We start from the raw sequence: 26,366 nt of genomic DNA on the forward strand, positions 1-26,366 counted from the left end.
TTGGAATGGATGAATTACCTCAGCTATAATTCCATCAATAAAAGGCTTGAATTCTGATGCCCATTTATCTAACTATCTCTGAAACCTCTTTTACAGCGTCACCGATTTTGTAATTTTTTCCTGTGTTAACCTGTATTTGGCAAAGTTTTCTCCACCCATAGATGGTGTTAAACCTGACCCTACAGATATACTTGGAGGCACATACTCAGGTGGAACATAAGTGGTGATGGGAAAAGGCATACCTGCAAGAATTTTGGTATCATCGGGATTTGGTGCAGATTGAGTTTGGTAGGTAGGAGGATTGGTGAAACGCATCTCAAATTTTGAGTCATCTTTCAAATTCTCAATGTCTTTTCTATGTGTAGCCTAGACTGCGTTGTTAATTATACAAATTAGAGGCATACCTACTTTCCTACATAACTCTGTGATCAAACATGGGAACGATAATACACTGGCGATTTTATATGCCATTACAAATATCTCATCTGCAATAATCTTGCCGAAGTCAACCTGCAGCCCTGAAACAAAGATTCCACCAATAAAACTCTATGTTTATCTAAGTTTCCATCACCTTTTGTTTGCATCAACCTAAAGCGAACAATGGGCCACAAGAACTTAGCCATAAAGCAAATGGAAAATTTTCCAACATGCTCCCAAGGATTGGTCAACCAAGAAGGGTTACCATCATCAATCAATAATGAATCCACCCAAGGCCTCTAAGTAGATACAGTTCTCAGCCTATACTTAAGATCAGGTATAGTAGGAGGAGCTTTGTACTTTGGCCCAAACAACATCCTATTAATTATTCAGGCTGAAAGTCGACAATGACCACTCGGACAGGTACTGACTATCTGTTCGGCAGGCTTACAACTGATGTCCCCTTTGGACAGTCCTTCTATACTAATGTTAGATAATTGAAAAAGAATTCTCTTTCCAAATTTGATAGATACAAACCTATGGCCTTCTCATCTATGCTAGTTCATACTTATTAAAACGGAGTTCCAGCTCAGGATATGCATGTAACCCCATTGTCATAATCTAATATTCCTCCACAAATCACCTTTCTATCCTTCTTGTTTTAGGTGTCAATCCATCATAGAATTTCTCTTTTGCTCCCTCTATCTGCCATCTAATCACCTCTCAAACTTAAGGATCCTTATGCTTGATAACGTTAGCATCCTAAGGTTCTGTATCTACATCTGTCACTTCTATTTGTTCTCCCACGTTAGTAGCCTCGGTTTCACCCTCAACGGGCTTGGGTTGATTTGTAGCAACCGTGGCCTCGTCTAGGCTTGACCTAGTACTGTTTGTACTACTATCGCCCTTCTCTTCCGACTGAAAGAGCGTGGGATTTTCCCTTTCACATTTCCTAGTGTTGTACACGAGTGCAGATTTGCCTCTACCCCTATGGGATCTTTCTCCTCTTTTTGGTGTGATTTTGCGAGCCGTAATGCCTAAAAAATATGTAAAGAATTAGTTCACAGGACAAAAACAACCTAAACAGTGCTAATATTAACTTGACAGCCACACTGGTAGTCCGTCAGGTACTTAGTGGTCCACCAGGTGGGCCGGCACATCATATCTAGAAAACCTAAGATTTCAGAGTGTTGCGATGGTCCATATTGTGGTCCGACGCAAAACTGACGGTCCACCATTTTAGCCGTCACATTTTATCCAGTGGGTGTTACATCTGGGGTCTTTGTGATGGTTCATAGGGCGGTCCGTCGCAAGACTGATGCTCCACTATTTTGACCGTCGCATTCCCTTCTCCAGATTAGTCTTTAATTTTGGCATTTAGTCGAGCATTTTGCAGAGCAACAACATTTTTAGCGATAGATTTACTCCAACTTCACATTAATGCATGAAATTTCCCACTTTTGAGCACACTGGTTACTCATACTTCACCCACATAGTATATATTATAGTTCTAGACTCAAAGCATGTTAAAACAAAAGAATAAAAACAAGATGAACTTTTATCAACTAACAAATTATTCATTTCATGTTGTTGCAATTCGAAAAGAGAAAAACATGGTTATACTCATACCTTGGTTCAGTAGCTTCTCTCTCACTTGCTTAGAATAGAATTAAATTAAAACTCAAGTAACTACTTTCAATAACGTATGAGATGCAGATAAATAAAAGGGTGGGTTTGCTTTAATTAGGAAAAAGGAAGGAGATGAGGAGTCCTAGGAAGAGAAAATGTTTTCAGATTCTTTGAATCTAAAGAGATTTAATCAGTTGAAGAAGTTGAAAAGGTTAAAACGTGTGTAACCACTCTTTTAATCTCTTTAGAAACATTTGGACCAGGCACAGATCACTTAAATAAACATCAATTTTAAATCGACCCGACCCGGTACTAGAGTAATTGCGACGACTGCAATGACGGTCCGTCGGACATTCATCGGATCACCAATTTAGCTGTTGTACCTTTCCATATGGGTTTCTTAGTTTAATTGTGATGGTCAATGTGGTGGTTTACCAAATTTTTGATGGTCCACCACATTAGCCGTCGCGCCTTACCAGAACCTGGACAATTCAGCTTGATTTTGATGGTCAGTGTGCTGGTCCACCAATTTAGTGACGGTCCACCAATTCTACTGTCAACATGCTCCAGTGATTGAATTTTTCATCATATTTACAATGGTGGAAATAGTGGTCCATCAGGTGACTGGTGGTCCACCAAATCAACCGTTATATTTGTTCCAGGAGCTCAGATTTTCAACCCTTTCTCTAACTTTGTTACTTCCTTTTTTACTGCATTTTCAATCCTACACACCTCACAAAAACATCAAATATGCACTAAAACGACAAAATACTTTAACTAATAATTTACAACAATACACGGTGGGTTTCCTCCCACTAGCGCCAGATTTATCGTCACGGCACAATTCAATTATCTCGATTACTCGGACATTATCAAGATAGATAGTAACAATACACCTTATCGAGTCTATTAGATCGATATACAATTTCACATGCTGCCCAACTACCTTAAAGACACTTCTATCTTCATTCTCAAGTACCACTTCTCTAGATGAGTAGACTTGATTCACTTTAAATGGGCCATACCATTTGGACTTAAGCTTAACTGGAAAAAGTTTGAGTCTCGAGTTGGACAGGATCACCAAGTAACCTTTTTGGAGATCCCGCTTCACAACCCTACAGTAGTGGTACTTCTTCATCTTTTCCTTATAAAGATCAACTCTTTCCTACGCACCGAGATAGAACTCATCCATCTCATTCAGCTGTCCCAACCTTTACTGCACTGCCTTATTCCAGTTCAAATTCAGCCTCCTGCCCACAGTGCCTTACGCTCCAATTCAATTGGAAAATTACATGCCTTGCCATAAATAAAATGGTACGATGACATGCCAATTGGTGTCTTGAAATCTGTTCTATATGCCCAGAAGGCGTCATCAATCTTCCTAGACCAGTCTTGTCTACTAGCATTCATTGTTTTAGTAAGTATGGCTTTGATCTTTCTATTCAAAATCTCCACTAGCTCACTAGTTTGTGGGTGGTACGGAGTTGCTACTTTGTGTTACTTGACACCATACTTTGCTAAGGCAGCTCGAAACACATGATTGCAAAAGTTAGAACCACCATCGCTTATAATAGTGCGTGGCACCCCAAATCGAGAGAAAATGTTTCTTTTTAGGAATGCAACTCTCTTCCCTTCATTGTCAGCCAGAAAAATGGATTCAACCCATTTTGATACATAATCAACAAAAAGTAAAATGTATTTCATCTAATATAAGCTCACGAAGGGCCCTATGAAGTCAATGCCCCATACGTCGAAGAATTTCACCTCTATCATTTTTGTCAAAGACATTTTATGGTGCTTAGAGATTGACCCCTTCCTCTGACATTGGTTGCATCTTCTCACCAACTCGTAAGCATATTTTAATAAAATCGGCCAATAGTAGCCTCTTTGTAGCACCTTTCTACCAGCACTGTCACTAGCATGATGACCTCCGACCGGGGAAGCATGACATGCTTCCAATATACTGCACATATCTACTTCTAGAACACATCTCCTTACGATGTTGTTACTACATCGCCAAAAAAGATACGGATCATCCCCAACATAATGTGTCACATTATGAAGAAATTTATTTCTTTGATGAAAAGAAAGATTTTTCAAAATCAACTTACTAACCATATAATTTGTGAAATTAGATTACCAAGGTATTTTCTCCAAAATAGTATCCAAGATTTCCTCATCTGGAAATGCATCATTGATCTCAAATTTATCTTTAACTGCATGTTCACTTTCCAACCTAGACAAATGATCCACAACTTGGTTTTCGCAACCCTTCCTATCTTTGACTTTACAGTCAAATTCTTGAAACAACAACACCCATCTAATTAACATTTATTTTGCATTCTTTTTTGCCATCAAATATCTTAAGGATGAGTGTCAGTGTGGACCACTACCTTGGTACCTAACAAATATGCCCGAAACTTTTCAAAAGCATACACAACTACTAGAATTTCCTGCTCAGTCATTGCATAATTCTCTTGGGATCCATTAAAAGCCTTTTCTTGCATAATATATCAAATGTAACAACTTCTCTTTATTTTGAACAAGAACATCTCCAAGTGCCACTCCACTGGCATCACACATAATCTCGAATGATTTTGTCCAATCAGAAGCAACAATAATTGAAGCCTCCACTAGTTTCACCTTAAGGAATTCAAAAGCCTTTCTGCAATCATCATCAAAAGTGAACTTAGACTCCTTCTCTATTAGTTTGCAAGGCGGGTTTGCAATCTTTTAGAATTTCATGAATCTGCGATAGAATCCTGCATGACAAAGAAAGCTACATACCTGTTTGACTGAGATAGGGAAAGGTAGTTTCTCAATCACTTCAACCTTTGCCTTATCTACCTCAATACCTTTGGCTGAAATTTTGTGACAAAAAATAATGCCTTCCTTCACCATGAAGTGGAACTTTTCCCAATTAAGGACAAGGTTGAAATCTTCACACCATTGTAACACCCGACTAACATTCAGCAAGCAGATGTCAAAAGAATCACTGACAACCAATAAATCATCCATAAACACCTCAAAGGTGTCTTCAGCCATATCAGAAAATATCAACATCATGTACTGTGGAAAAGTGGAGGGTGCATTAAACAAACCAAAAGGCATCCTCCTAAAATCAAATGTACCATATGGGCGCATGAGTGTCATCTTTTCCTAATCTTTACGAGAAATAAAAATGTGGTTGCAACCAGAATACCCACCTAAGAAACAGTAGCAACCCCTTCTTGCTAGCTAATAATGCATTTGTTCCATGAAAGGCATTGGGAAGTGGTCCTTCAATGTCCACGAGTTGAGTTCTGTAATCCATACACACCCTCCACCCAGTAGCAGGACTGGCTGGGATCAACTAATTGTTCTCATTAGCCACAACTAGCATGCCCCCTTTCTTGGGTACACACTAAACAAGACTCAACCACTTACTGACTGAAATGGGATATACTACTCCTGCCTTTAGCCACTTGATGATTTCTTTCTTTGCCACCTCTTCTATAGGTGGGTTTAGATGACACTGATGCTCAATAGTCAGAACACAATCCTCCTTTAGCTAAATATTATGTGTACATATACTAGGAGGGATACCGATGATCTCTGTAATTATCCAACTAATAGCCCTCTTATATCTCTTAAGAACAGAGATGAGAGCTTCCACCTGTTGCTCACCCTGATCAGCAACAATAATCACATGTAGTATATTCCTACCTCCTAGGAACACGTACCTTAAATGACCAGGCAACTCCTTCAACTCCAAGGTATGTGGGTCTTTTAAAGAAGCTTAGTAGGTGGACTTGGATGATTTTTCAAGTCCAAATCAAACTTCTTGGGTGCATATGAATACTAACCCATGACAGTTAAGGAATACACCATCTCCTCATAATTTTCAATACTGTTATGATCAAAGTTCATCAATACAGTAGCTAAAGTATCCATAAAATTTTTTTTTCTATAGGAACTTCCTGCTCTTCCTCATATTAAACTTCTACAATAGAAAATATGCTCATATGTTTATGTTCTTTCATGGACTGATATACATCAAATTGAACTACTTTATCATTCAACCTGAAAAATAACTCATTTTCCCTCAATTCAATAAGTACACTCCCGATTATGAGGAAAGGTCTACCTAATATTATGGGCACCTCAAAATATACCTCACAATCAAGAATGACAAAGCAGCTGGAAATATGAAGATGGCCACCTTAGCTAATGCATCATATAGAATCCCCAAGGGCCGTTTAACAGATTTGTCTGCTATAACTAATCTCTTGTTTGTGGGAGTCGAGTCACCAAAACCCAATTTTTTATACACAACAAGCGGCATCAAGTTTATACTGTCTCCCAAATAACATAGAGCTTTTGCAAAATCAAGAGGCCCAATAGTGCGCAAGATGGTAAATGATCCTGGGTCTACCTTCTTCTGCACCAACAACCTTGTAGAAATAGCACCACATGATGAAGATTGTCTGCTAACTCAAAACTAACTGTCTGCTTCTTCGTAATTAGATCTTTCATAAACTTTGAATACCCAGGCATTTGCTCCAATGCCTCCACCAAAGGTAAATTGATTGTCAATTACTTAAGCATGGCCATAAACTTGCCTAATTTTGTGTCATTAGCCTTCTTTTTCAACTGATGGAGAAATAGAGAAGGTGGTTTTGGGAGCATAGTAACCACCACTTTGGTCTCATTTCCTCTCTAACTCATCAACCTACTGATGGTTTGATGGTTTATTATCAATATATTTATCAAGCTTCTTCGACTTCACTGGATAACTTTTTTCATTCTCAATATCCTTTTCAATCATGTCTTCAATCACAACTTTACCCACGGATAAGCCTTGTAATACCTTACCACTCCGTGTGGTAATCGCCATGCAAGATCCATTATTTTAAGCGTTCTAAACTGTACCACTTGGCAAAGTTCTGCACTTCCTCTGATTCAATGCTATTGAAAGTTGACTTATTTCTTGCTCCAACTATTTGATTGAAGTAGATTGTGAGTTTACCAACTAACTCATGGAAGATAAATCACTCTTTATATTAGTCACCTCAGAGTTTGTTGCCCAACTCCCTTAAATAGTTTCTCTATCATGTCCTCCATTGACATCTTACCAAAGCTAGTTGTAGCATTATCTCTACTTCCAGGAGGTACACATAGTCCACTCCTATTATACTTAATCTTCCAGTTTCCTTAATATCTATCCTTGTAACCAGCCTTGTCATAACAGTTCCCACGTTGATTTTCTTAGCAATTTCCTTGAAAACCCCCTGATTATTTAGATTGTTTGTCTCTTCTACTGAATCAAAGTCAACTCTTCCCTGGTATGCAATAGCTTTCACCTTCTTTATTTTTCCAAAAAATAGATGCTTAGTCAGTAAATCCATTTGTGTGTTCAAGTGTGCCATGTTCTAGTCACATTCTTTCTCTTTCTTGGCTCTACAGTCATACTACTAGCCACAGTAGGGTTTACTACCACAGAATCCCTGGTATGCCAAGCTCTACTCTATTTTGTCATCCTATAAAGCATCTTCGATTCCTATAGAAAAGTAAGGGCAACAAATGACCCTCCAGTAGCATTATCGACAACTAGCTTTTTAATAGAGTTCAAAGCCCAGTTAAGATTCTCCATTAAATAAATATCCGTCATGTTATGGTTTAGGTATTGCATCAGCTTCTTTTTAAATATCTCCTAGGTCTCTTGAAGAGCTTTAGTGGGAAGCTTTAAGGTTGAAAAAACGTTTCTATGAAAGCCTCTTTCAACTACCTCCAGTTGGTGATAGAGCCGGGAGTCAGCCCATTGAGCTATAGTGTCGCCTCCAAGATATAGACAACGAAAATAAATGCATGAAAATGGCATTCTGACCTACTCCTGGGTTATCAAAAGACTTGAAAATTGTGATAAAGTTCACCAAATGCATATTTGGATCATCTCTGGGAAGACCACTGAACTATCCCTTAAGATGGAGAAGTTGAATCATTGTACTGGTAATATTGAATTTATCTCTTGATGTTAGAGGTAAAGGAATGATAGCTCCAGTTTAACCTGCTCCATCCATTCCATCATCGTTGTCATTCAAATCAAAATATACCAGTTGTCTATCCTACCTCACCCTATAGGGATGATTCTTATTTATATTTTGATTCACTGGTGCAGCCACATTCTCTGCATGCCTTGGGTTAACAGGATCTAACAAATCATCATCCCCCAAATTATCATCATTAGGATTAGGATGACTTGCCTACTGGCCATCATTCTACTAATTTAGTTGATCTCTAGCCAGAGCGACTAGTCTTTCAGCATCTTGGGGGTCAACCATTTTGCCAATTAACTGTAGTTCTGGATGTATTGGTAATACTGGTGCACCCGATCTCCATGTACTTGGCATACACAATAACTTTCCTGCATAGAACAAAAAAAATAAAAAAAAATAAAATTTGGGAAACTTGACCAAAGGTCAATTAACAAACACAAACTTAATTGACAACCATATTCCCCGACAATGGCACCAAAATTTGATACGCCTAAATTAGAATTCTCGCTAGCAAGTGTAAACAGTCGGTGTCAAATATAGAATCCAACTAGGTTAGTTGTCAAATCCCACAGGGAATACTGTGTTCACTAAGTATTGGAGTTGTTATTTGACTGTTGATCAAAGGTTCCAGAATAAATGGGGATTTTGATTTATCAATTGTAGTCAAATATTTTTCAGAGAGAGTAATCAAAATATTCATTGTATTGCAAAAAGTAACACAATAAAAGTAGTCAACCTAGAGTTATGGTTACCAAGATGCTTAAGCAACTAGGGTTATGAACAATTTTGAATGCGTAATGAACAATTCTAATTGCAATATTAATTGAATTATACGGTTTACTCATTAGTTTCTCAACCTAAATGAGTTTCTTATCCCATAATTATTTCAAACTTAAGGAACATATTATTTATTCAACTATATTCTCACATGGGTTGATCTGGTTAAGGTATCTACCCTCTATCCAAAGGTTAACGACTTTAGATTTATTTAAACCCTTTCTTTTCCCAACAAACACTTTTCTATTTGATTAAGTGTTGTTCTTGTGCTCACTTTTCAAGGTTGCAACCAAGAAAAGTCATTAAAGAGAAAAATAGTTTAAACAATATCAATTAATCACGGGAATATATTAGATTCACAATGCTCAATTAGTTATTCACATCAAGGCTCTCATAACCCTAGTTATGGGAGCTTGCCACACATCTCCATTATGGAAAGAGAAGAAATCATTGTGAAATTCATAAATTAAATTAGAGTTTACTTACAAAAATCACAATTATTGTTCTTCAATCTTTAATAGAAAATATAATAAAGGAATCTAGATCCACAAATCTTAAATGAATCTCAGAGAAAAACTATGTGCAATGATGTTTTAAGTATGGAAAACCTTAATAAAAGATAAAAGATGGATAAAAAGATAATTCCTCATAAAACCTAAAACTGGGTATTTATATGTTCCCAGGTAAAAGGGATTTAAAATTCAAAATTATAAAATCCACATAGAAAGTAATGGCAAAAGTGGTGGTCCATCAGAATTCTGACGTCCCACTATATTAGCCGTCGTTGATGATCCTTGAAAACCAAGTTCTGCTTAGCGCTGACGGCCAAAATGGTGGTCCGTCGCAAGACTGACGTTCCACCATATGGGCCATTATTGACGATCATGGAGATGCTTGTCCTGCTTAGCTCTGACGTCCAAAGTGGTGGTCCGTCGCAAGACTAAAGGTCCACCATATGGACCGTCATTGATGTTCCTTGAGAGTCAACTTTTGGATAGGCCTGACAGACAAAGTGGTCATCCATCACAGGGCTGATGGTCTACTAAATAGGCCATCGCTGTGTGTTTTAGGATGCCTTATTCTGTTTAACACAGACGGTTAAACTGGTTGTCCCTCGAAAGGATGACGGTCCACCATTTTTACCGTCAGAAGTATTTTTCTGCTACTTTTCTGAGTTTTTTCCTTCAAGTAGCTCCTTACCCTGAAAAACTAAAATCCAACATTAAATGCAACCTTGGTTTTTTCAAAACGTATAATTTTCCCAAGAAAATGATGCAAAATGTTTCTTTAAAAACCGAAACATCAACCCACAGGTTCAAACTATTAATCTAAAGCAATTGCGGAATCCACACATAAAAAATAAAATACAAACACAAAAACACCCACACACAATTATTCTTTTAGTTCAACATAATTCCAAGACAAAATTACTTAGCTACTCATAAAGAATGTAGAGAAAGATATACAATAAGGATTATCCAAAGCATCCATTCTTTACAAAATGCAGAGAATTTAAGTCTCCAAAATTAGATAAAATCTTTTCCAATTAGGGTTCTTAGTTCAATTCAAAAGTGTCAATGAGGTAAGACCTAATCTAGATATTTATTTGACAGATGATAAATAGCTTAAAGTTCTGAACTGATATATATATATATATGTCATTAGTAATTAGGATTTGTATGATAATGAAGAAAAGTATGGATCAGAAGTAGCTTCATATAAGATAACTTTTTTTGCACGATATAAATCATGGAAGGATGTAATAATTTCTAAATGTTGAAAAAGCTGCCTAATTATAAATGTGATGCACATTTATCCATAACTGAGAATATACAAGACACATCTTCCTAGAAACTCTTGAACACTTAAACTTTAGTTTCTATTACAATTTTTTTCTCGCCCCAAAATTGGTAGGGATGGACAAGAAACGTATGAGCATCTATTTTACAAATAATATATGACCTATATAGAGTTATAAAATAATAAATAAGAATAAGAACTATAATGATCTATATACGCATACTATAGAGTTATCTAGACAAAAATTGTACAGCATGACACTATATAGTATCTAGGTAACATATAAATATTTTATAACATAGAATCATTAGTAACTAGTAGTCAGAAATCGAGACTACACCCAGTCGTAATATGATGCTTAGAGCCACAAGTGACCCAAAACTAACCCATGGCTAGGCATGATACTAAAAGTACAGAAAATAAATGGAAATAAAATACTGAATGCGAAAGCTACTGAACAAAAACCAAATGCTAATCAAAAGTACATAAGTTTGAAAATATTATAAAGCTATAAGTATATCTAACTGACTATCTGAAAGATCCTAGTAAGAATGAGTTACTGGACAAACCCCAAGCTAACTTTAACAATTTGAGAACTAAAATGACTTAAATAAAGAAATAACATTAAGTATCATCCTGAAAAGATAAGAACTTACCACACTCTACTATTGAGATGACTACAGGATCAGTTTAATCATGAATTTCATGTTGAAAGTCTAAACCTATATTATAACATAATATAGAAAAGTGTGCATTCATTACTTTGAATATATTGAGCATGTGATATATGTACTATAGATAACTAAAAATAAATCCAGAATGAACTACAAGACAATGATTTTCTAAATGATAAGCATGATTGTGGGAACACTAAGATATTCTAAAAAGAATAAAGTTATATAAAAATTAGGCATGCTGCCGAAAAAATATTTAAATCAAATGAAATATTAAGGTATATTAACATATAAGGACTCATCTGAATAAGAATAAATACCAAATTCATGAATATTCCAATACCAATAATACATTGAATAAGACTTAGTTGAGGTTGCTGCAAATACTAATGTATGAAAATATGGGAGATACGAATAACCGATAGAAACTATGTGAGCAACATATATTAAAATATATACCTCATTTGAATGATAATTCATGACTAATATTATTACTAAACTAGGAGAATGCTCACTAGGAGGGCTAATTTAAACTTATGGTGGCACATAAATATACGATTGGGAATGTTTAACCCTAGTCCAACACGATTATAAGTACTAATCCTAACTAAATATAACTAATAGCTCCTAAGAATACTAATGGTGACATACTAGATGTCAAACTATCCATAATCATGTATTCCAAACTTTACTGCCATACTATTACTGCACTTTTCTTTTATCAGAAAGCTGATCCACAATCATTGATGGCTTTCCAAATATCATGTTAATTGACAAACTTACTTTTGCGAAAGAGAGTTCAAAAGAATTTAAGGAATATTTGGATATCATGCATGTCATGACTCTAAATGTTGTGAATGGAATCTCTTGGTTATGATATGAGTACACATATATAAATATTATATCTTTAAATCACAAGACTTGTAATTTAACAGGATACATAAGATGGTTGGAGTAAATGCATACTAAGAGTTGCGAGGAATTTATAAGGCTAGACTTAAATCCTAAATATTGATAAAAATATGCTAATAGATTAGCATTATGTCTTATCGAAAAATACTATTTAGAATATGCTTTATCTAAAAGAAATTTAAAATTCCGCAATTTTTGTAATACTAATACTCTATTAAATAGAAATACTTAGTCTTCATGTGTTCATAACATGCCAGGGCTAACTGATATGAATATATTAAAAAGTGAAACTAGGGAACAAGTGTAAGATTCGAAGTTATGCAATACACTCATAATTTGTTGAAAAAATGTATTTATCATAAACTAATCTTAGATATACTAATTTAGAAAAAAAAATCTTTAAGTTGATACGAACCTTAATATCATGATACTTGTAGGTTATTTTTCCAAAGCATTTAGAGACACAAGGGTAAAATAAAACCATTTTTTAAATCCCAAAAACCTAAAATAAGAATATTCTTTTAGAAATTGTTTAACTTAAGAGCTTTAGATTTATTGATTTTGAGAAACCCTTATTGTGCGTTTCTTATATTGTAAAATTTTTTAAGATATTTACAATATATTTTCTACTAAAATTAACCCTTCTTGAATGTTTAAAACCATGTGAAATGGTTTAGGGGCAAATAAAGAACAATACTACCCCTCCAAAAACTATTTAGAAGAGCATAAATATCTTGTCTGATGGTCTAGGTTACTGACTGTCAACCTCAATGAATTATCATCCCAGTAAGCAACCTTTCCAAAATTTTGAGCTTATAGGTTAAGATTGATGGTCTTCTTGATGAATCATCACCCAAATGATGTTTAACTTGATGGGTCATTACCTTAGTGTTGGTTCGTTAATTTTGTTGTCACTCGTAAACAAATAGACAGATCTAGTAAAATAAGCATAACTCACTTTGGTGTCAGATTGACAAACAACTGGGGCATTGGAGAAAAGACTCTAAGATCTTTAAATTGGGGGGCGCTGAGTTGAAAAAGTCTTAATATTCAAGAGATTATGTGCATTTGAAGTTGACCATAATAAAATTTTATACAAAACTCATCAACAAAGTAGCTTTCAACTTATCTTTGAGTTATAAGTTCCGTAGGACCTTAATTCATATCCAAATATATTCTCACAAAAAGAAATTAATCTTAACATATATGTACAACTAGAAATATTTGGGTTTTGTTGCATACTAATTTTATGAATGGTTTGGATCATAGTTTAGAAAATTCAGGGTCTGTTAATATCTGTCTCTTAGGATCATTCATCATCGAATGAATACTAGCTAAGATGAATAGATAGGAAAAAGTTGCAATCCCAACACTAGGGTCTAAAAGTTGAATGCTGATATGATAAATGAACATATAACTAAATATAGATGGAAATGAGCTCATGAGGCATTCTTACACATGTGACCAAATATGTGACATAATCCTGAGAGAAAACTATTACCTTAAACTAATCTTAGGTTAGGAACAAGACTCAAATTTATTTACACATATCATGAATTCACATAAGAGCATGCATAGAATAGGAATAGACAAGGAATAAGATAGTACAACAAGAATAAATGAGAGGAAGTCACTAATATTATCTATCTAATCTTATAGATGGTATATCTAGACATTATGTATGTCATGCCTCTAACTTTTATGAGCGATACCTCTTGGTTATGATATGACTAGGCATATGCAAATCTTGTATTTTTAATTGCGAGACTTCTAAATTTATGGAAGATATGTATGGCTAGAGTAAATTCATAAATAGAAATATATGAGAACTCAGATTTCGAAGGAATCTATATAGCTGGACCTAAATCGTAAATCTTGATTCATGATTCTAATGGTTTCATAGTATGTATTGTCTACATATACTATTTAGAATATTGTTATCTAAAAAAACTCTGAAGGAATTTAAAATTGAGAATATTGAATACTAGACTGATCATATACAGCAATGTTAAGTCACTGTGTGCTCATAACATACGAGAGTTAATTGTATGAACATAATTTCATATGAATATACTGTAAATTTAAATGAGGGAGCAAGTGTAAAATATGAATATATTGTAAAGTTAAACTAGGGAACAAGTGTAAAATATTAGTTAGGCACTATACTCAGAATGACTTGAAAACAAGTATTTGTCATAAGCTAATTATAGATATACAGATTTACAATGAAAATCTTAAAGACGGTAAAAACCCTAAAATAATGTACATGTAGGTGATATTTTTATAAATAATTTAGGGTCACAAGGGTGAAAAGAGACATTTGTTAAAAATCCACATACCTAAATGAAAAATATTCTTAGAAGAATTCTTGAACTTGGGAGTTTTGGTGTAATGGGATTTGAGAAAGCCTTGTGTTTTCTTGAATTTTGGGAGAAGGCCAAATGAACATGAATAAACTATCGATACCTTTTCAACTAAGAATTAATCCTTATTGGGTATTTGAAAATATAGAGAGGTATTTCGGGGTAAGAAAAGAACTAAAGTACCCCTTAGATAATTTTTTAAAAGTGTACAAAAAATCTTATCTAATGATCCAGGTGATGGACGATCAACCTTTTGATGATTCATCATCCTAAAAATTAAATTTTTGCCAAATTTTGAGCTTACTAGTTTGTTGATGGTTCCCTTGAAGTATCATTATCCAAGTGACGGTTGAATTGGTGAGTTGTCACCAAAATGATGATTCATCATGCTATGGAAGACACACATCCTATGGTAAAATGTGCATAACATTTTTCTCTAGTATTGGATTGATGAACAACCAATGATTTTTCAAGGAACACTCGAAGACCTTTAATTTGGTAGGTCTGAAGTTACAAAACTCTTCATACTCATAGAGTTATGTATATTTTAATTTGTCCCTGGTAAAATCATATATGAAAACTCAATTAGTAAATAAGCTTTCAACTTAACTATAAGATATAAGTTCCTTATGACCCTAATTCATATCAAAATCTCTACACACACAAAGAAATTGATTTTAACATCTATGCACGACTAGAAATCATTGGGTTCAATTCCATACACATATGTAGACATTGTTTAAAAAAGTTGAGGTGTTATAGTATCTCCTTATAGGATCATTCATACTCGAATAAAGACTAACTAGGATTATATGATAAGAAAAGTGTTGAATTCCCAACTCTAAGTTATAAAAGCTAAATACTGACATGATAAATGAATTTCCTATAGAAACATAGTCTGAAATTCACTCTTAAGATATGCATGCATGCTTAGATATGTGGATAATTGAGTGAATGAGACTATGAGGAGCACTAGGGAGGATCTATTACCTTGAATATATTATAGGCTCGGAATAAAATTTGAATAATCCACATTGAATGAATGCACACATGATCTTACAATAAATAGGTACAGTCATAGACATAGGAGAGTATGACTAGAAAGAAGGAGAGGAAGTCACTAATATTATCCATCTAATCTTAATTATGGCATATCTAGAAGCCATGCGTTTTATGCCACTTACTATTTTGAGAGGAACTCCTAGTTATGATATGAGTATGCATAAAGAAATCAATTATTTCTATATCATAACTCTTGTAAATGTATGGGAGACTTGACATGGCTTGAGTAAATACATGAAAAGAAATATTTGAGAACTGAGGTTTGGAAGTATTAATAAGGCTGGATCTAAACCCAAAATCTTGATTCTTAAATATTCTATTTTGTATATGAAAATACTATTAGAATATGATTTATCTGAAAGCACTCTCAAGGCCTAGAAAACTGATACAATTGAATACTAAAATGATAATATACCTAAATACTATAAAGTTCAACTAGGGAACAAGTGTAAAATATAAAGTTATGCAATATACTCAGAATGACTTACAAATATGTAATCATTATAGAATAATCATATCTATCTAAATATATATGTATATTTAGACACACACATATGCATAAATACATACTAATTAAGAAAGAAAATCTTGCAGTTAGTGTAAAACCTATAATAATGAAACTTGTAGGTGATTTTTATCAAAAGAATTTAGATGGCTCAAGCGTGAAATGAGACCTTTGTTCAAATCTTGCGTACCTTCAAAAAGAGTATTCTTGGAAAAGCTCTTGAACTTGGGATCTATGGAATTATGGGGTTTGAAAAACCCTTCTTGTTTGTTTCTTGAATTTTAGGAGACGGGAAAAGGAATTTAAAGAGACTATCAATATCTTTTATGTTGATAGATTGTGGGGAGGGGATTAGGGGTAAAGAAAAGACCATATTCTTCCCTCAGAATACTATACAAAAGTATGGATAAAATCCCATTTAATGGTCCAGGTGAAAGTCTGTCGAACCCTTGATCAATCTCATCCTAACCGTCAACTTTTTGCCAAATTTTTAACTTAATAGTGACCGTGATGAGTCTTCACTCATCTGATGGTTCACTTTATGGGTCATCACCTAAGTGATGGTTCCTCACTTCTGCTGCCACTTCTTTGTAGACAGATGTTGAGTTTGAAACCGAGAGGGCATTATGCAAAAGCTTATAGTTTGCAAATCATGTAGACGATAAATTAGATAACAATGGAAAACAAATACTAAAAATATGCTATTAATATGGTTTAGTCAAATGACCAACATATTAGAAATAATATTGAAAAAACTGAAAAACCTAATGGGAGAAAATCTCCCCCTAAACAAACATTCTTAAAGGACTACATTGTGGATGCTATTGTGTTATGGTATGCGAAGGGGGTCTTCTATTTACTGAGTTTCAAAACCTTTCCTTGTAGAAAGAGGTTAGCTAAATATGGAAAAGTTTTATATTTTTCTTTTAGGAAAAGTAAAATTAATTATGGTATTACTTTTAATTTTCTTCTAAGAAAAGTACAACTTAAATTTGGCAAGAAAACCAGGGCAAAAACCTTAACAAATCTCCCCTTTTTGTCTTAATTTTTTTGCAAAATATTCATGATCCTCTTCTTCTTGTGCATGATCTTCATTCTTTACATATTATTCATATATCATTGTTGTTTGACATGCCTTAAAATTGAGTGTTTTGGGGTTAAAATATATCAACCATTTTTGGGTTAAAAATACTGGAGCCCTTTGCAGGGTTAAAAGTGAGCTTTATTTTCAAATATGTGGCAATAAGACTGTTGAAAATATGATTGAAAATTATCTACACATATAGTTTTATTTTGAAAAAAAAATTTCATTATCATCCAATTGATTGAAATTGATTAGAACTGACTTGGATTTATCTTTAACCTTGTTTTACCAAACTACTAGAACTTTAAACCGTTGGCTTTCATACCACTTGTTGGGTATGAAATTGACAGGGAGTCATACTGAATCTTATAGTTTGCAAACCATATAGATGATAAATTAGATGACAACTAAAAATAAATACTAAAAACATATTATTAATATGGTTTGGTCAAACAACCAACATATTAAAAATAATATTGAAGAAACTTAAAAATCTATTGGGAGAAAATTTACGCCTAAACAAAGACTCTTAAAGGTCTACATTGTGGATTCTACAGTGTTTATGGCATTCGAAGGGGGTCTTCTATTTATAGAGTTTCAAAACCTTTCATCTTAGAAAGTGGCTAGCCAAATATGGAAAAGTTTTCTATTTTCCTTTCAAGAAAAGTAAAACTAATTATGGTATTAGTTTTATTTTACTTCTAAGAAAAGTAAATCTTAAAATTTATAAGAAAATCAGGGAAAAAATCCTAACAACAAACACCCTCTAATAAAATGAGCATAATTTTTTACTCTAATGCCTGATTGATGAACAATTGGTGTTGCTAAAATAAAGACTCCAAAACATTTCATTTAGTGAGTTTGGAGTAGCGAAACTCATCATAATTAAGTAGTTATATGTGTTTGAATTCGACTCTAATTAAATGTTATACGAAAACTCAATAGATAAAAAAGGTTTCAACTTATCTTTGATGTAGAAGTTCCTTCAGACCATAATTCATTATTAAATCTCTTCAGACACTAAGAAATTGATTTTAACATCTATGTAAATCTTAAAATCACTAGTTGTTAGTTTCATATGCATTTGAAAATTGGTTTAGATCATAGTTTAGAAAATTTAGGGTAGTTTATGTCTCGCTCTTAGGTTTATTCTGCCTCGAATAAAGACAAACTAGGATGAAATGATATGAAAAAGAATTGAAATCCCAGTACTAAGTTTTAAAATTTGATTGCTAACATGATAAAAGATTCTCTAACTAAAACATAGCCTAAACTGAACTCAAAAGTCATGCTTAAATTCTTAGGTAAGTGAGCAACTAAGTGACATTAGACTGGGAGGAGTACTATGTAGGAAATTATTACCTTGAATTGATTTTACGCTAGGAATAAGATACAATTATATTTACAAATAGCAGAAATGCACATAAGATCTCGCACGGAATAGACACATATATGGACTCAAGAGAGTACGCCTAGAAGGAAGGAGAAGAGTCACTAGGATCATCAACCGGATCTCTAAACTAAACTACTAGCGAATTGGACTTATCCATACTAAGATTTTAAAGCTCAACGAAACTACTCATGAATTAAACATATGTATGGAGATACAAAGTAATGGATACTGGTATGAAATTTCTTATAGTCATTGATAAAGGACCTTTTTTTCTTCAAATTCTATTCGTTAGAAATTGTTGTTGTATTCAGGGAGAGTAATTATGAGAATGATTTGAGTGATACATTAGACGGGGGATTTTAATATGGTTTGAGTACCCCGGTTAGTTTATCCGAGCTTATAGAAAAACGAAACAATATATTTAACAATGAGACACCATTAAAATAAAAATTTGATGCATAAACTAATAGTATTCTTCGCCAAATGATATAATAAGAATACTACACTTTTAGCAAAACTAATTAGAATTTCTATCTTAGCATTATTTATTGCACTACACTCCTTATGAAGCACTACAACTTAAGGGATTCACTTTAAGTTCTCTTAATAGTACATGATGAGGTTGATAAATGAATAGTCTATCAGTATGTTCTCATCACGCTGAGCCTAATTTAAAGCATTAGGTACTGATCAATAATTGAATATGCTATTCTTAACTAGAGGAATTTGAATTTTATCCCTACTAGGGTCAAATTTTACACTACCAACCCCGAGTTATGATCAAGAGGCTACTAGCAATCGTATAACAACATCTACAAGGTACATGTACAAAGCATCTAAGCCTACCATAGTACTAAGCCCACAATCGTAGTATACTAAATATCAAAGAAGGACTCTACTGTTAGCCCATATGTTATTGGGCCTTTAGTTTATGGACCTTTAGGTTATTGGCTATGTATATATAGCCTACTCTTGTTTTAGTTAGTTTTATGCTTTTCAGATTATATTGTAAACCTTAGCCTTTCTTCCCTTCAATAAAGTTCTATTAACATGGTATCAGAGCTAGTTCGATCCATGTCCTTTGATTTGTTGGTTGAAGATTTTGTAGCAGGCACCTACTGCGCGGATTCGTTGGGTTTTCGTTGGGTTTTTTGGTTGGATTGATTCGTTGCTGTCTTCGTTTGCTGTCTGGTATTGTTCGTCTTTCGTTCTTTTGCTTGCTGCCATTGTTGTTCGTTCGGAATTGTTCAACCTAGGGTTTTGCATCTTTTTGTTTTTTTGAATTGTTTGTGTGTTGCTGTGTTTACAATGACTGGAAAGGATGATTCTCTCCAGTCCATTAGTACTCAATTAGATGGTAAGAACTATGCATATTGGAGTTATGTCATGAAGAATTTTCTTCGTGGGAAGAATATGTGGGGTTATATCACTGGAGTAAAACCAAGACCTATCGATGATAAAACTGAAAATTTTGATTTGTTGGTGGACTTATGGGAAACTAATAACTCCAAGATTATCACTTGGATCAACAATTCTGTAACTCAGTCAATTGGTATGCAATTGGCTAAGTATGACTCAGCAAAGGAGGTCTGGGATCATTTGGAAAGACTGTACACTCAGTCTAATTTTGCTAAGCAGTACCAGTTGGAGTATGATATCCGTGCTCTTCAACAGCATGATCTCAATATTCAAGATTTTTATGCTGCCATGTCGGATTTGTGGGATCAATTGGCACTTACTGAATCTGCAGAGTTAAAAGGTTTTGGGCCGTACATTGCTAGACGGGAAGAGCAACGCTTGGTTCAGTTTTTGATGGCACTACGTTCTGACTTTGAGGGCCTACGTGGAACAATCCTTCATCGATCTCCCCTCCCTACTGTTGATTCTGTGGTTCATGAACTGATTACAGAGGAGACTCGTATCAAGTCTCAAGTGGATAAAGGGTCTAAAGTAACTACTACTCCTGTCGTGTTTGCTGCTTCAACTGATCAGTCTAGGCCACCACGTACTCAGACTCGACAATCTCCTAAAGTTGCATTTGATGAGTGTGCATTCTGCAAACAGAAAAATCATTGGAAGGCTCAGTGTCCGTTGTTACTTAACAAGGTCAAACAGCCTCAATCTGGGCAGCAACAGAAATATGGGCAGCAAAAGTATCCGTCACGCCCATCTGGTGCTCCTCCGTGGTTATCTCGTCCTCCACAGTTCGTTGCTGCTGCACCATCTGTAGATGTTGAGTCTGTTAGCACTATGCCACCTTCTGCGTTGGATCCCCAGGTTTTCGAACAGTTCAGACAGTTCTTCGTTTCTAATCCTACGGCCATGTCAGCATCTATGTCTCATTCGGGTTCAGTTTCTTCTAGTACCTCAGGTATTCCTTCCTCCTTGTGGATATTGGATTCTGGTGCGTCTCATCACATGTCCCCTCATTTGTCATCGTTTGGTTCTTTGTCACCCATTTCACCAATCTCTGTTATGTCCGCGAGTGCTGTACCTATGTCAGTCGAGGGTGTTGGTTCTGTTACTACCCCTCACATTTTCCTCTCTGATGTTTATTACATTCCCAAACTTGCTTTAAATCTTGTTTCGGTCAGTCAGTTGTGTAAGGCTGGTAATTGGGTGTTTTTTTCTGATTCTGTTTGTGTTATACAGGACCAACACACTCAGAGGGTGATTGGGACCGGCCGTAGGTTGGGGGAACTCTATGTCTTGGAGAATCTCAAAGTGTCTGTAGTTGCTGCCTCTAGCATAGATTTATCTTCTTTTCGTTTGAGTCCTTTGTCTTCTCAGTTTTATCTTTGGCATTCCAGATTAGGACATGTGTCAGTTTCACGTTTACGTTTTTTGGTATCTAGTGGTGCTTTGGGTCATGTGAACACTAGTGATATTTCAGATTGTAGTGGTTGTAAACTGGCAAAATTTTCTGCCTTACCGTTTAATAAAAGTGTGTCTTATTCTGTTGCTCCTTTTGATATTATTCATTCTGATGTATGGGGACCAGCGCCAGTATCCACTAAGGGTGGATCGACCTATTATGTTTCGTTTATAGATGACTATACTCGTTATACCTGGGTGTATCTTATGAAACGCAGATCTGATTTCTTTGGCATTTACAACAACTTTAGAGCCCTTGTTAAAACACAACATTCGGCTGTGATAAAGTGTTTCAGGTGTGACTTAGGGGGTGAATATACCTCTAATGACTTCACTCAGTTACTTGCCTCTGATGGTACCATACACCAGTCATCTTGTACCGACACTCCTGAGCAGAACGGTCTGGCAGAAAGAAAACATCGTCATATTGTTGAGACAGCACGCTCTTTACTTTTGTCTGCAGAGGTTCCTAGTATTTTTTGGGGAGAAGCAGTTCTAACTGCTGTATATGTGATTAATCGTATTCCTACTGCATTGACTTCAGGGATGTCTCCGTTTGAGAAACTATCTGGTCACCCGCCGAATTATTCTGCATTACGAGTTTTTGGATGTACTTGCTTTGTTCTTCGTCCTCATGTTGAACGAAATAAGTTAGGGTCAAAATCAGCTATATGTGTGTTTTTGGGGTATGGTATTGGACAAAAAGGATATCGTTGCTATGATCCTGTAAGTCAGAAATTATATGTTTCACGACATGTCACTTTTTTGGAACATATTCCTTTTTATTCCATTCCAGCTAAAACCCATGATGTGACAAAGTCAGATATTCGGCTTATTGATCCCTTTGGGATTGACATAGAGGTTCCAGTTCCGGATTCATCCATGCCATCTGGTGTGCCACCTGATAGTGCTTCAGCCTCGCCTGTGCCTGAGTTTGCTCCTTCGACTGTTGAGACTGGAGACCCACCACCTCTGAGGAGGTCTACTCGACCTTGTAAGTCCACCAAACTGCCAGATTTTCACTATTCTACATATTCAGCCTCATTTGCTTCCTTTATTGCAAACATACATCATTTGTCTGAACCTGAGTCGTATAGAGAGGCTGTGTCTGATCCTCTTTGGCAGAATGCTATGGCTGAGGAACTTGCTGCTCTTCATCATACACATACATGGGATTTGGTTACTCTCCCACCTGGTAAGCATGCGATTGGTTGTCGATGGGTGTATAAGATAAAAACAAAATCTGATGGGTCTGTTGAGCGATACAAGGCAAGACTTGTGGCAAAAGGGTATTCACAACAATATGGTATGGATTATGAGGAGACTTTTTCCCCCGTAGCAAAGATGACGACTGTTCGCACTATGATTGCTGTTGCATCCGTTCGACAGTGGAAGATATTTCAGATGGATGTCAAGAATGCTTTTTTGAATGGTGATCTCCACGCGGAAGTTTATATGACTCCTCCCCCAGGTATTGACCACCAGCCAGGTGAAGTTTGTCGGCTTCGAAAAGCTTTATATGGTCTCAAACAAGCCCCTCGTGCTTGGTTTGAGAAATTCTCCACTGTTATTACTTCCCTTGGATTTGTCCCGAGTAACCATGATTCAGCATTGTTTGTTAGATGTACAAGTGCAGGGCGAATTCTATTGTCCTTATATGTAGATGATATGATTATTACTGGTGATGATCATAGTGGTATTGAGTTATTGAAGCATGATTTGGCTCATCGATTTGCAATGAAGGACTTGGGCTTGCTGCGTTATTTTCTGGGTATTGAGGTGGCTCAGTCTAAGAAAGGGTATCTTCTTTCTCAGACTAAGTATATATCTGACTTGTTTACACGGGCGCGTCTTTCTGACAACAGGACTGTAGATACTCCCCTTGAAATCAATGCACGTTACTCTCCTAGTGATGGTGTTCCATTATCAGATCCGAGTCTTTATCGGACTATTGTGGGTAGTTTGGTTTACCTTACAGTTACTCGTCCAGATATAGCACATGCAGTTCATGTTGTTAGCCAGTTTGTTACTGCTCCTACTTCTGTGCACTGGGGAGTTGTACTTCGTATTCTAAGGTATCTTCGTGGCACTCAGTTTCAGAATCTCTTGTTTCCCTCGACGTCATCTCTCGAGTTGCGAGCCTATAGTGATGCTGATTGGGATGGAGATCGCAATGATCGTAAATCCACCACTGGTTTTTGTGTGTTTCTTGGAGACTCTTTAATCTCGTGGAAGAGCAAAAAACAAGATGTTGTCTCTAGATCTTCCACGGAGGCTGAGTATCGTGCTATGGCTGTGACTACATGTGAGATTATTTGGTTACGTTGGCTTCTTGCAGATATGGGGGTTCACATTTCTATGCCTACTCCCCTGCATTGTGATAACAAAAGTGCGGTACAAATTGCAAAGAATTCTGTCTTCCATGAGCGTACGAAGCACATTGAGATTGATTGTCACTTCACCCGTCATCATTTACAGCTCGGGACCATATCGCTTCCTTTTGTTCCATCGTCTTTGCAGATTGCTGACCTTTTTACGAAGGCTCAGTCGGCATCTCGATTTCGTTTTTTGTGTGACAAACTCTCAATGCTTATTGCTGTTGCATTGTGAGTTTGAGGGGGGATGTTAGCCCATATGTTATTGGGCCTTTAGTTTATGGACCTTTAGGTTATTGGCTATGTATATATAGCCTACTCTTGTTTTAGTTAGTTTTATGCTTTTCAGATTATATTGTAAACCTTAGCCTTTCTTCCCTTCAATAAAGTTCTATTAACATCTACTAGAAATATCTTGAATAGGAGGGATACTGTGAAATCATGACTTAAGGACTTCCATAACCTTTGACACTCAATAAGGGTGTATGGAGTACAATATATTGTGAACGAGCTTGTTTAGGAAGTTTGGTTTGAGAACACAGCCGGCGTACTAAAATTTAACTAGTCACTAAGAATGTATTTTGAGTACATGGGACAGAGAGTGTTGAGAAATCATGGGTGCATGAGTAATAAGCTATATGGTGTAGGATTGATATTCATTTGCACACATAGTATTTTTTTGATTCCTAAGAGACACTATTACTCCTTATACTGGGACTTAAAACAAACATATATACATAAGAAGTGTGCATATCAAAATTAAGATTTTTTGTATTGTCACAGAAGGCGTTAGTAGGGTGTTGTCATGACCTAAGTATACAAAATAGTCTAGGACAAGATGAATAGGATTGATTTTAGAACTGACCATACCTAGTGCAATAAGAGGCACGCTACTAATTGGAGCAATCTAAAGAGGTTGTTGAGGGCGTGGGATGAGCCTTCTAGAGAACCTCCCTACCCTTTTAGGAAGCGACTAAACATTTTCTTAAACCTGTGGCCTAGAATACAATAACAAAAATAGCCTTCATTATCTACCAAACACTTCCTTATAATGCTTTTACAATAATTATTGCGGGTGGGGTATGAATTTCTGTGTCCAATATTTCTTTGAGGATGAAATCTAGATGCTCCTTATTTGTTATAATAAAAAAAGCCTGGTCAACAGAGATAAAGTAGTAGATGATGATTACGTTAGCCTTGATGACCTTTTCAAAAAGAAGTTCAGTTTTCACTAGTGATCTTTTAATGGCAAGAGTTACCAGTCCCTAACATGAACTTTTTTCTTTCTTTTTTTCCTTACCAATAGGTCTTAAAGGGACTATAACTTTTGATTCATTGATTAGTCATAGCCTTGTCTAATATTTAGATGGCCTCATAAAACTCAACATTAAAAATATCCATATTTCTAAACCTATCAACTAGTGTGGAAATGTTATAATTTTGATTAATGTTCTTACTAATCACTCTCAGCGAGACGGAATCAGTTAGAAAAAAAATAGAGTAAAATCCATCAAATAATACAAACATAAAAAAACTAAGACTTACCTAAGATATTCACAGCCTCTTCATCGAAAGTGGGGCAACTGACGAAGTGGGATAAGCCTCCTAGAAAACCTTCCTAAACCTTGCCGAAGATGCTAATACTCTCTTAACTTGTGGCCTAGCTTACCACAACCATCAACATTCATAGCCTCCCAAGCACTCTCATATATGGATCTTATCAAACTTGTTATGAGTGGTGTAAGAATTCTTTTTTTCTAGTATTTATCTAGGGATAAAAGCAAAACACTCCTCTGTTATGATCATAAAAAGGCCCAGGCAATAAATATTAAGTAATAGATGATAATAGATCTGGCCTTGATGTCCTCAACAAAAAAGATGATCAATTCTCACTAGTGATCTTCAAATGGTTCCAGTTAACATTCCCTCATATAATCCAATTGATTTATCTTTTTTTCCCTACCAATAAGACTTATAGGGGCTTGCACCTATTTATTCAACTGGGCATCATAGCTTGAGCCAAGATTTTGATGGCACTCAAAACTCTTCATTTAGAATATCCACATTTTTAAAATGATCGACTAGTACAGAAATATCACATTCAATTATTATTTTGAATGATCAATTTTTAGTGAGAAATGTTTTGAAATATGTAAGGAATAATTTAAAAGTATAAATAGATTAAAAATCCACTATATTATAAGGACATAAAGTAAGTGAAACTTTCCTGAACTGTTTCACAACCTCTTTCTCATAAATGGGGCACACTTCACACTGATGAAAAAGACTATACTTAATGCACTTTTAGAAAACATAGGGCACTTTAACCTAAGATTTGATGCCAGTTTATCATATACGAGACTAGACCTCAATTGTAATATGGTGCTTAAAGCCACATATGACCCCAAGCTAACCAACAGCCTGGATTGACGCTAATACTACTAAAAGTTAATGGAAATAATATAT

This window comes from Capsicum annuum, chromosome 11, assembly GCF_002878395.1.
Source record: "Capsicum annuum cultivar UCD-10X-F1 chromosome 11, UCD10Xv1.1, whole genome shotgun sequence".
In the NCBI taxonomy this organism is placed as follows: Eukaryota; Viridiplantae; Streptophyta; class Magnoliopsida; order Solanales; family Solanaceae; genus Capsicum; species Capsicum annuum.